General features: G+C 32.6%; 1 long non-coding RNA gene across 1 annotated transcript; it reads left to right on the top strand.

The window, feature by feature from the left end:
- The first annotated feature begins 505 nt into the window (after nt 1-505).
- On the top strand, nt 506-1,632 carry LOC134661034 (uncharacterized). The gene is made up of 2 exons (XR_010097919.1): nt 506-630; nt 1,352-1,632. It is a non-coding gene; the product is annotated as an uncharacterized LOC134661034 (long non-coding RNA).
- The last annotated feature ends 11,726 nt before the right edge of the window (nt 1,633-13,358 follow it).

Below are 13,358 nucleotides of genomic sequence, written 5' to 3'. Positions count from 1 at the left end.
ATTTGTATTAGATTTGTACAATTAGACAACAGTTAGCGTATTCAAATGTGTATACATGTTAATAACAAGTACCAGTCTTGTGCAGTAAGGGAGGTATGACCAAAATTGTTAACGAGAGCCAATATAGAAACGTTTTAATTTAGATACTCGTGTTCACAATTTAGATACCGCTCCTGTTATACACAATGTTTTGCATCACACTTGCGATGAAAAAAGTTTTATGCAAATTAAATGTTAATAGGTACGGTACTTACACTCATTTATTTTAAATTAATATTTGACTTTTTTTTTAACCTTCTTGGTTTGTAAGACAGTAACATCGCATTTATCAATCGTAAAAGAGGGTAACATAATTTAAAAAATATATCCATAATTTCCTTAAGTCCCTCTATTTAAACCTGCGTGATATATCACGCTGTATGAGCAAGTGTGATGAAAATACGTTACCTATATATGTGTAACACGATGCCTAGTTTCCATTACACTGTGAATAATGGCGTGAGTGGTCTGTGTATTATGACGTCGACTGTACATTAGCAATAAATCGCGTTTTTATAACTTTTGTATAACATTAAGTTTAGATCTAAACGCAAACCGTTAAACACATGACTGAGATGGTGCAATATAATAGTACATTATTGTCGAGGTTCGGAAGTAGCTACTTGCAGGCTGAGGATTCGTTTTAAACGGACGACCTTGGGAGTCCGTTTAATTGAATCCGAAGCCAGCAAGTAGCCTTCCAGCCGAGTCATATATAGTGCTTTTCTCAAAAATGGTGCAAGAAATAGAAATATTTTACAGAACTTACAGAAGCAACGTTCTAATTTTCACAGAAAAAAATACAAACATTAAAAAAATTTGCTTGCCGCCTTTAAAAAAAAAAAAGAAGTGTATTTTTCTGCTGAAAATACGCCAACCTATTTGAGACACCTAAATAGTCATGGTACCAACATTAAGCCTGTAACAGACTATCGCACCGCACCGCGACCTTGGAGCGTCGCACCCATAAGTGAGAGCGAGAAAGAGATATCTGTTTCTAGCTCTCACTTATAGGTGCGACGCTCCAAGGTCGCGGTGCGGTGCGATAGTCTGTTATAGGCTTTATAATAATAAGTGCTGATCATCTGTTTGGCTGTTTAAGGGACCTATGCCTTCATTTGATATGGCCATTTAAAGTTTTAAAAAGTTTGGAACTCGTTAAATAATGGAATTTGTATGCGACATTGCAGTCCCGAAATCGAGACTGCAATGTTTTTAACTTTTTAATTTTTTGAATGACCATAAACTACGCACTTCGCGACCTATTTTTTAACCGGCAACGTCGACTTTGCCGTCCATTTTTGAGAAAAAGTAGTTTTTTGTAATAATTTCCGACCAACGGGGCTGTAAGACTTGTAGGCATCAAAACAACGTTCCACTCCACGAGGTCCCGTGTCGTGTTCTGTATCATTTCCCTAATTATCATTATTACATACAACACCAAGACAAGTTTACTGAAGTATTATTTTTGCATTCATCTATATTACGTGGGTTTTTTGACATATATCACTATTATATTGGATATATTATATTTTCTTGTGTCCGCAAGGTAGTGTTAGGTGTATATTGAATTAAATATATAAGTTAAAAACATCACGTGTTTTATTTTGCAGTGCCTAGATAATCCCCACGGACAGCTTGAAGATATGTAGCTGCAAACGGTAAAAAACGTCCCGTAAGTAGGCGTCTTACCCTTGAATACCTATTATAAGTATAAATGGACAAAGATTAACGATTTGAGTACGTTTTACTTAGGGTTTGAAGTAGTTCGAACGTGCGTATGCGCAAGAAAGAAAATTAGGCTTAGTCCGGCACACTTTCCATCAGAAAGAAAGCATGAAACTAAAATGTAGGTAGGTATTTAACCCTTAAATGCATGGTGTACGATGCAGCGTACATTACAAAGAATTATTATAAGTATAAATGGACAAAGATTAACGATTTGAGTACGTTTTACTTAGGGTTTGAAGTAGTTCGAACGTGCGTATGCGCAAGAAAGAAAATTAGGCTTAGTCCGGCACACTTTCCATCAGAAAGAAAGCATGAAACTAAAATGTAGGTAGGTATTTAACCCTTAAATGCATGGTGTACGATGCAGCGTACATTACAAAGAATTAAAGATTTATTAAAAATTGGGACTATTTATAATGATATCAAGAGTGATATCATAAGAAAAACTAATGAGATTTATTACTGATTTGTTGGCATAACTGTATTAAAACAAGTTATAAGTGTTTATAAGTGAGAGTCAGGATGGCGGGTGTATGTAAACAAAAATAAACAAAAAGCATACCATATTTTAGTACCTAATTTGTACTATTTGGTACCTCATATACAAAAATTAGTACCTCACGGTATTTAAAGTTATCAGCAAAAAACGTTACACCCGCCAACCTGACAGTCAGAATGGCGGGTGTATTTTATTACGCTATGATCCCGCGATTATTGATAAATTCTATAAAAGCCAAATTTTAGTACCTTTTTAGTACTTTCATATTCAATTATAAATTGAGCCATTTTATTTGTGGTTTCCGAGTTATACTCATTTTACATTTTGCATTGCTATTAAAAAAATTCAGGCGCTTTAATTTTTCACCGTATTGATATCGTTTTTAAGAAAAAACGCTACGCTACAACTATTTTTATTACGCCAGGATTTAGTACCTTTCATGATTAATCTGTTACCCTTTCACGGGTAATCTGTTAGGTTCAATTAACTATGAAAATTACGTCTTACAAATGGCCAGGCGCCATGTCAAAGGATTCTTCCTAAGAAGAAATTCCGCTCTTCGTTGTGCATGTAATTGTGTACATAATACCTACTCTTAAGTAGGTACATGGTGATTAATCAAATAAGAAGAGTGGAGATCGAGGGGGGGAGGCCTTTGCCCAGCAGTGGGACACTGTAATTGTATAGGCTTATAATAATAAAAATAATAGGCCCATCTAGTGCGCGGCAAGTCCCCACCTGCCTCGATAACTTGTGAACACATTGTTATGGCAGGTGTCCGTACGTCTTTGTAATAACCCAGTCTCATAGTCCACCCAAACTTCAATCCATAGATCGGTATACTGTTCTCTTTTTCTACAATAGTCCCAATGCCTCTGTCTATTGTTGCACCTGTGAACGGGTTCCAGCAGGCGTTCTACATGACATAAAAGCTCTCCAAGGGGCCTCTACGTGTTGGATCTGTGTCCCCACGCAAGCCTATCAAAAAACCGGGATTATAGGCCCGTGATATCCAAGGAGATACAAAATAATAATATTTATAATAATACACTAACTATCCGTCCTGAGCAATTTCTATTTCGTTAATGTCTGCCCTATTATTGGGCACATTAATGTGCAATTGTTTTACAAGGGGCAAAGTTGTTGTTTAATATCCTCGTGCTAATATTGATACACGAGTAAGTGAAAGTTTCAAAAATAGAACCATGAGCGTAGCGCGTGGTTCTAAAGTACAGGAATCTTGAAAGTAGCGAGGGTTTCAACTACAACGCATGAGGCTTAAAAAAACTTTGCTACCAAATGAAACACAATTTCTTTCCACACCAACGCGAGGAAAATACTTAAACAATTTGAAATCAAATTAAATAAACGAATGCTGTAATTATTAGTGGCTTTTGTTCACTAAGTATTATACATTAATTAAATTTACAGAAATAGGCATGCACGTCATGCTCGGCGTTTTGGCACTTTTATATGCAATTATGATTATGGTAAGTCAGGATTATGATAATCATATTGATCATATGACCAGTCGATAGAGTGTGTGCAGAAGAGTCGTGGAATGTAAGGCATATTTATACGAGTATAAATATTTTTTTCATTTTTATTTTCAAGGCAGCCCATACATTTCACGACTCTTCTCTTTCCGCACAGACTCTATTAATCTTTACAAGAAATTATAATTTTCACACTCGACTTAAAATAATAATTATTGTTGAACTTTTTTAAGGATGCACATGTTTAGCGGTATTTTTTTAACACCATTTCATGATAAAAACAAAGGTGTGTTACTAGTAGATTGTTAACCAAGGGATGAAAGGCACTCATTTCTGCCGAGGTAGTTTGGTGCTCGAACGCAGTGAGAGCGCCAATAGTCCGAGGCTGATATGATGCCTTTCACTCGAGTTAAACACTCTACTTTTCATTTCGAATACGAGGAAAGTAAAATACGTGTTTTATTAAAACATGACTAAGTATAAAATTATATATTAAATCTTGAGGGTACTTATTACAATTACCTCACAATTTAGGCAAAAGTATCGTTATTTATGGAATGGGGAGTTAAATATCAGAATGAAAATTGTATAACAAATCCATTTAAACTCAAATTTCAATTGCTTATCGTTAAAATTTTAACATAGTCTTATTTGCAACTTAACGTAACATGCTCTACGTAGTACGTAGTGCAGAAACGTATCATCAACACCTTTTAGAACAACGTTCTATCAGAGCATAAGAAATATATTTCCATCCATTTTGATCCTGATTTCGGTTTTAAGTTTCGTTATTTAGATTTACTTATTTCCATCCGCTCTAAAGGAAAATTAAAGACACAAAAGGCGCTAATAGGGTTCAGTAATGAAATTTATAATGGTACATTACGAAAATCTTGCACAAACACGGCTTGCACGTTTTTATTTAGATAAAATAACGACATTTGAAAAAGTAGTCGATATAAAACAGTCAAACACCGATAGGTTATTAATCTAATATCTATACTTAATATACCTCCCTGGCAACGGAAATGCACTTATTTTTTGGCCAACCTGTATACCTAGCTAGTGTGAATCATTAAGTTGACGAAGAAGAAAGTTTGTCAAGGAAATGCTTGCGCAGCATAGGTACGCTTGAATGTGAATTTGGTCTGCGCTTACCTGATAGAGAGTGGGAGAACGTTCCAAAGTCTGATAGCCTATGCCTGTACATGTACCTACATACTATGCCTTAAACAGTTTTTTGAAAAAAAAAACACTATAGCCTAGTTCGGACTATATTAGTCGAGTGGCGAGTATTTTAGTTGACTAAAATCGGTCAGCTAAACTAAAATCGTTCGCACTACAGATGAGGCCACAATGAAGAGCGGAATTTCTTAGGAAGAATCCTTTGACATGGCGCCTGGCCATTTGTAAGACGTAATTTTCATAGTTAATTGAACCTAACAGATTAACCGTGAAAGGGTAACAGATTAATCATGAAAGGTACTAAATCCTGGCGTAATAAAAATAGTTGTAGCGTAGCGTTTTTTCTTAAAAACGATATCGATACGGTGAAAAATTAAAGCGCCTGAATTTTTTTAATAGCAATGCAAAGTGTAAAATGAGTATAACTCGGAAACCACAAATAAAATGGCTCAATTTATAATTGAATATGAAAGTACTAAAAAGGTACTAAAATTTGGCTTTTATAGAATTTATCAATAATCGCGGGATCATAGCATAATAAAATACACCCGCCATTCTGACTGTCAGGTTGGCGGGTGTAACGTTTTTTGCTGATAACTTTAAATACCGTGAGGTACTAATTTTTTTATATGAGGTACCAAATAGTACAAATTAGGTACTAAAATATGGTATGCTTTTTGTTTAATTTTATTTACATACACCCGCCATTCTGACTCTCACGTTTATAAGCAAGATGGCGGCAATTTAGAAATGAAGGTTTTCGTTTAGTGTGTTTGGCGGTTTTTATCTAAGTAATTACTTTTTTTTTTAAATTTTGTAACTCATATCATACCCAAGGACCGGAAAACCCCTCTTTACGCTTAATCCTATCCATTCGGTAACCCAATCAATTCGGTTACCGTATCATTCGGTAACCCTATCATACTGTTACCTGATTGTAACGGTAAGCTTATTGAAACGGTAACCTTAACCTTTAACCGAGTTAATCTCAAAACCCCATCGCGTTAGGGTTTTTGTTAGGGGTTTTTAACCGGTTTTTATTCAGTTATGGTAACCTTTATTATCGGTTGCTTATTGGTTTGCTACATTCGTATTCTGATGTGCCGTCAGTCAAATACCTACTAAAAGAAAAAGTTAATTTATTAATAGAACTAATAGTTTATTTTGTTGTTTTTGTATTTTTTTTTTTTATTTTGCTTATTTTAATGTTTTTGTTTATTTTAATGTTTTTGTTTATTTTACTTATTTTGTCTATTTTTTTATTTTGTTTATTTTACTTATTTCATTTATTTTATTTGTCATTAATTTTGTTAATTTTATTTATATAATTTATTTTGATTATTTTATTTATTTTGTTTATTTTTTTTTATTTTTTATTTTATGTATTTGATTTACTTTATTTACTTTATTTACTTTATTTACTTTATTTACTTTATTTACTTTATTTACTTTATTTACTTTATTTACTTTATTTACTTTATTTACTTTATTTACTTTATTTACTTTATTTACTTTATTTACTTTATTTACTTTATTTACTTTATTTACTTTATTTACTTTATTTACTTTATTTACTTTATTTACTTTATGTACTTTATTTACTTTATTTACTTTATTTACTTTATTTACTTTATTTACTTTAGTTACTTTAGTTACTTTAGTTACTTTAGTTACTTTAGTTACTTTAGTTACTTTAGTTACTTTAGTTACTTTAGTTACTTTAGTTACTTTATTTACTTTATTTACTTTATTTACTTTATTTACCTTATTTACCTTATTTACTTTATTTACTTTCTTTACTTTATTTACTTTATGTACTTTATGTACTTTATGTACTTTATGTACTTTATGTACTTTATGTACTTTATGTACTTTATGTACTTTATTTACTTTATTTACTTTATTTACTTTATTTACTTTATTTACTTTATTTACTTTATTTACTTTATTTACTTTATTTACTTTATTTACTTTATTTACTTTATTTACTTTATTTACTTTATATACTTTATATACTTTATTTACTTTATTTACTTTATTTACTTTATTTACTTTATTTACTTTATTTACTTTATTTACTTTATTTACTTTATTTACTTTATTTACTTTATTTACTTTATTTACTTTATTTACTTTATTTACTTTATGTACTTTATGTACTTTATGTACTTTATTTACTTTATTTACTTTATTTACTTTATTTACTTTATTTACTTTATTTACTTTATTTACTTTATTTACTTTATTTATTTTATTTATTTTATTTATTTTATTTATTTTGTTTATCTTATTTATTTTATTAGGATAAAGTTCATTTATTAAATTAAAAGGTAATATTAAAAAAACATTACAACTAACTATGAAATTATGAATTAAAAATTTAAAACCTAAACTAAAATTAAAATAAACCTACTTAAAAATTAAACTAATACTTATAATATTATATAAAAACTAAAATGCAATACTAATAAAATAGATGTAAATAATATAATTTATTTGTTTTTTTTTATTTATTTCATTTATTTTATTTGTTTTATCTATTTTATTTGTTTTATTTATTTTAGAAACTTACAAAATTAAAAGTAGTAGTATGTAACTACAAAAGTTAAATTAATTCAGTTTAACATTCTAATTGAATAAAACGTTATTTAGTATAATCCTACATCTGGAATAAATATTCAGTTTTGTCTTTTTCATTTAAAATAAAAGTGTCATGATTTATTCACTTTCTATTTATTCTAAAATAACGAGTGCAAGAATTATTCTTATTCAAATCGATTGGAATAAGAATGAAATTTCTGTTTTTATTCTTATTCTTATTCAAGTTATTTTTTGCCCAACTCTGCTCTAGATTACTCTCGTGTTGTTGAAGGTGACTATTGAACAAAATCTGCAAAATATCTTTCATGTATGAAGTCAATTATTTGCACTTCCTAGTACCTTATAACATGAAGATAATAAATATACCTACACAGGCGAAGCAACATGCGTATTTAAATCGAAACGCTGCGCTCCGCTGGCACGCGCTACAACGCAAGTGCACCGAATGTTTAAAGGTCGTGGTATTTTCTATTGTATTAGGATATTTAGGATTAAGCAGAATGCGGTGAGAGTCATAGTGACAACAATAAAGCCTTATTATTGTACTACACTACAGTATTGTTATCAGTACTCTGCCGTGTCATGACTAATTGATGTAATTGTAGATACATGAGTTAGTGGTAACAAGGTTAAATGGCATTTATTTGGTCATATTATACGTCATATTATATGTAGTACAATGTATATAGATAGTAAAATTAATTTCACCCCTCTTTTCAATGGTCGGATTGATTTGAATTTTTTGAAGCCTTCGAAACGGTGATGATAATTTTATAATGAAGCTACATAGAAAGTAAACTGCGAAATTATAATTATGATGGTTCAATGTATATTTCTTTGCGTATTAAGTATGTATTTTGTTTATTATTCCTACCAGCCTTGAGGTCTTACGTATGCTATCTCTTTCACACCTACGGAAAGTGAATGAGATAGTAAATTACTGCAGGTAAGAAAAGAGTCCTACGCTTATCACTATAATTAAATAGATTTGCAGAAAGTTGCAGGCGTGTTTGCACTTGAGACCGTCATTTATTACTCATTGGCAATAACAATAGGATTAAGTCGTGGCGTGGTGAATTCTTTGTCAGCATTTGCTAAACACGTGCGGCAAGCGTTGTGTCAAACGATATACCTGTTAATTTCCGTCTAAATAATAAATGCAAATTTTAAATATCAGAAGAGCTTTTAAAAACACCATAAGTCTTGGTAGTAACTCGGATACTGAAACCACATACTATAGTTCGTTTTTTTTAGCATTAGAAATAAGGTAAACAATCTTGATGTCTCTTTTAATTGAAAAGCACAGTTACGGTAAATATGTAACAATTATGAATCTAATACGATCTTTTATAGTCTTCTGCTTTCATAAGTAATAGTTATGGTTTTTAAAAAGTGTTTTTCAATTAAAAGACATGTCAAAATCGCTTACCTTCTTTCATGTTCTTTCTAATGCTAAAAAAAAACGAATTATAAACATAATTCGAAAACAGAAAAAAATCATGAGTATTTTCCCCATTTGTTCCTGCCCAACGTGATCGCCGCGATACATGAGGCGGGGACATATGGGAATGATTTAAATGAAGCGCCTATTCCCATCTGTGCCCGGCGGGGAGAAATAGGAATACACCATATCAAGCCATTCCTTATCCTACCTTTAAAAACATCTTTTTCAGGGTTCCGTACCCAAAGGGTATAAACGGGACCCTATTACTAAGACTCCTCTATCCGTCTGTCTGTCACCAGGCTGTATCTCATGAACCGTGATAGCTAGGCAGTTGAAATTTTCACAAATAATTAATTTCTGTTGCTGCTATTACAACAAATACTAAAAACAGCATATAATAAATATCTAAGTGGGGCTCCCATACAACAAACGTGATTTATTTGCTGGTTTTTGCGTAATGGTGCGGAACCCTTCCTGCGCGAGTCAGACTCGCACTTGGCCGGTTTTTTATTTTTTACATTAATTTAGGCACAGCCATTGAAGAGTTTCGCTATCCACCATCCGTTCAGAGCAGCTGAATTGTACCTGATGATTTAGTTATCACATTAAAATAAATACGGGTATCGTCCAATACCAAGACTATGCGGCAGTAAATTAAATTTGTAAGATTTTATTGCATAAAATCAGGTATACATTAGTCAAGAAACATAATAGTTTCTTGTCTAATTTACTTCTATCTATACGTAACGCCTATACGGCACCCATACTACATGTTTAATCCAGGAATATTATTTAGAATATAAAATCATGATTATATTTATTTGATTAAGAATGAGATTATTCTTATTCAATTTTTTCATTTCCGTTGATTGATTTTATTCCCGTCAAAATTATTTGAATAATTTTGACGGGAATAAAATCAACATGATTTTATTCTTAGGAATTCTTATTTAAATAATGATTTTATTCTTGAATGCCCAACACTGCTTACTAAGTATGTATGTAATTATGTATCTATTTAATTTAATCAAAACTATTTCACCTACCAATGTTATAGATACCCAATGAATATGTATAATGAATTCTGCCCTAGTAGCACGGTCGCATTTTTATCGTTTATCACCATGCCTGTCACGTTCTAACAAGTATGTAAGTGCGATAGTGACGGGCATAGTGATAGTCGATAAAAATGGAACCGTGCTGAGCCCCCTGGTATTAATGAAAGATTTGTAGTATTAAAATAAGTTTATAACTGCTATAGATATATATTTTCTGATCGCTGCATTAAGCGGTACAAGGTAAATTACGACTTAGCTCATACAACTCACCGCATCTGAAAACATTTTAAACTAAAGTCTATTTTTTATTCGGTAGACTATGACATTTCGTAGTATGAACATCATGTGTCATTTCATTTCATACTATGAAATGTCATTTTAGTCTACCGAATAAAAAAATAGACTTTAATTGCTTATTATAAAATAAGCTCATAATAACTAGTACATATGTCATTTGTTAACAATGGTAAAATATCTACCACAATCCGCTAGCGCATGTATCTTTATCACAAAGTGTTTTTTTTTTTAAATCACTTAAGATAAATTATACCTAACTAGGTACCAGTCAAATTACTAGTTAGGTGAAAATTTTTCTTTAAATCAGTCTTTAATCTGTAGGTACATATCAAGTGTGAACCCGAAAATAAAAATAATAATCTAAGTAGCATAAAATATATCTAAATAATAGCAGATATTACTAGGATAGGATGTTGTTTACTTGCAACCCCTTTTCTAAAAATTTCTAAACTAGAATTGACAAAAACAATAGGAACACACAGGTGTAAAGATAAACAAAGGAATGGCCGCGCTGCGCCGCGGCTGTCGTTCTAAAAATAATACTGTAATCGCTCACTTGTTTTCAATTTTAGCTTAAGGACTCAAAGTGCAATATTGTTTGAATTGACAATAAGCGAAGTTACCGGCAAAAAAACTTGTTTGTGCTGGAGGCTTCATAGACCGCCCATGCCAACCACGGTTATTCAATAATAAGTTGAATTTAAGTCTGCGTAAAGTTTACAATCGTTTGAACTGGTTCAAAACCTTATTATGAGGTAACAGCATAGACGGGGTTTTTATTTCGGTTACCGGTAACAGGGGTTAACTCGATCTGATACGGTTACCGAATCAAAGTGTTACCTTATCAGACGGTTACCGTTATGGTAGGGGTTTTTATAACCACTTCTAAAATAACCCTATGAAAAACCCCGGTTAAGGTAACCGGTTCCGGTCCCTGATCATACCGATTTTAAAATAAAAATAAAATAAAAAAATCTGTCTACGACAACAAGTCACCGCGCGGGGCGCGGGCGCGCGGGGTACAGATACGGACCCCACCACACTCCATTAGCTCCAGCGGCACCCACAACGCCGCACGCGTCTTACATACTATTTTTATCTCATAATACGCTTGTATCAGTATCGGATATTAAATCCCTATTTTTATCATACATCAAGATCTTTTACTTGCACCATAATCGCCTGCAAGTTTTTGGCGACCGTGACAGGACTAGTCACCTCAAGACATCTGCGCGTACGCGACATAGAAACAGGGAAGGCGGACCGTTCGAGAAGCGCGAACAAAGAAACTGCAGCGCGCAACCTTTGGACTGCATGCCACGCGGGTCTCGACGGCGATCTACTTCCAGGGGAGTGCTCAATCCTTATCCTTTACCCTTTTACCTATCCTAGTTTTGATTTTTGTGCTTAGCGTACTTTTATTCCAAAAAATAATTACGACTTTTAGTAAATTTCTAAGATTCCGCTAATCATCTTTCTTATCTTGAGTGCATTCTTTGCCTATGCTGCTACGTGCCTATACTTGCCTATACATAATTCAACATTAAAATCATTATAAAAAATTAAAAACATTTTAAGCCTAAAAGCACTTAATCCATTGGCCTGCTGGAGCTAATCAACCTTAATCTATAAGTCATAAAGTGCTAATTGCATTGCATCTTGAATTGCACTGCTTAATATTATAATTAATCTTTAAGTTGTTTACGTAAAATAATAAGTGCTTGTGCACCGAACAAGCCCGTGTTCACGCTTTCTTTATACAAAGCATTCCTTAAACATTATTTCGCTAAGATATTTCATAAAAGCAATTAATTTAAGTAACTTTAAATAAGTAAAATTACGTTTTTACCAGTAAATAATTACTATCTCACATTATTAAACATAGTGTTTATTCCTCAAAGGTCCAAACCATTAGATACCTTATATACTTGCATCATAGCTCATTTCGTTTCGGGCCGACATTTCCAGGATAAATCCTTCGGACTGACTGCGCTCGCGTCGGCGGTGCCTGCCTACTCGCTGCAGTGCCGACCTACTTCGCGTCAGCTGTTCGAGCGAGACTTGACCTACTTTCGCGCGGTGTCTCCGCGCACCTGGAACTCCTGCCTGGTTTGATGCACAGTTTTCTTATCTTGTTTATTGATTGCCCTTCACTAGATCTTGTTTATTACCGTTTTTGTGTTGGGTCATTATTTATCCATTTCAACTTTAGTGTCTCGCATATAAATATTAATATAACATAATGACTACACCCACCTCTCCTAACGGCGGCGTAGACATAGGTGCGCTTGAAAATGAATTAAAGCTTAAAGATTTAATTAAACAACGCGGTTCAATTAGAGGTAGACTGACACATTTTGAACAGTTTATTGAAGAGTTGAAAAGGATAAAACCTGACCAAATTTCTGAAGCGCAATTTAATGAATTGAATTTGCGAATTGCAAAAATGGAAGCTTTATTCTGTGATTTTGAGAGATGTCAAAGTCAAATAGAATTATCTTATCCTAACCCGGATGAACAAATTCGCGAAAGAGAGAAAACTGAAAAACGGTTTTACAGTGATATTGCCAGTGCTCAAACATTATTAAAATTGCGACCCATAAATAATGAGGATAAACAAAGTTCGTACAGTAGTTGCTCACGTCAGGATAACGTTAACGTAAAATTACCTGTTATCAAATTACCAGTGTTTGACGGTAATTACTTTTTGTGGTTGGAATTCCGCGATACATTCGAGTCATTAATAAACAATAATGAAACTATCCCTGACATTAACAAATTCCACTATTTACGATCGTCCTTAGAAGGGAGCGCGGCACTTGTAATCAAGTCCATTGAATTTTCTTCACAAAATTACAAGGTCGCATGGGATTTGTTATGCCAGAGGTATAATAACAAGAAAATTCTTATTAATAATCACCTGAAGGCTCTCTTTAAAATAGAACCTTTAACCAGAGAATCACATAAATCTTTAAGATACTTAATTGACCTTGTGACCAAAAACCTGA

This window comes from Cydia amplana, chromosome Z, assembly GCF_948474715.1.
Source record: "Cydia amplana chromosome Z, ilCydAmpl1.1, whole genome shotgun sequence".
In the NCBI taxonomy this organism is placed as follows: Eukaryota; Metazoa; Arthropoda; class Insecta; order Lepidoptera; family Tortricidae; genus Cydia; species Cydia amplana.
This window is presented reverse-complemented; position numbering and strand designations above follow the sequence as displayed.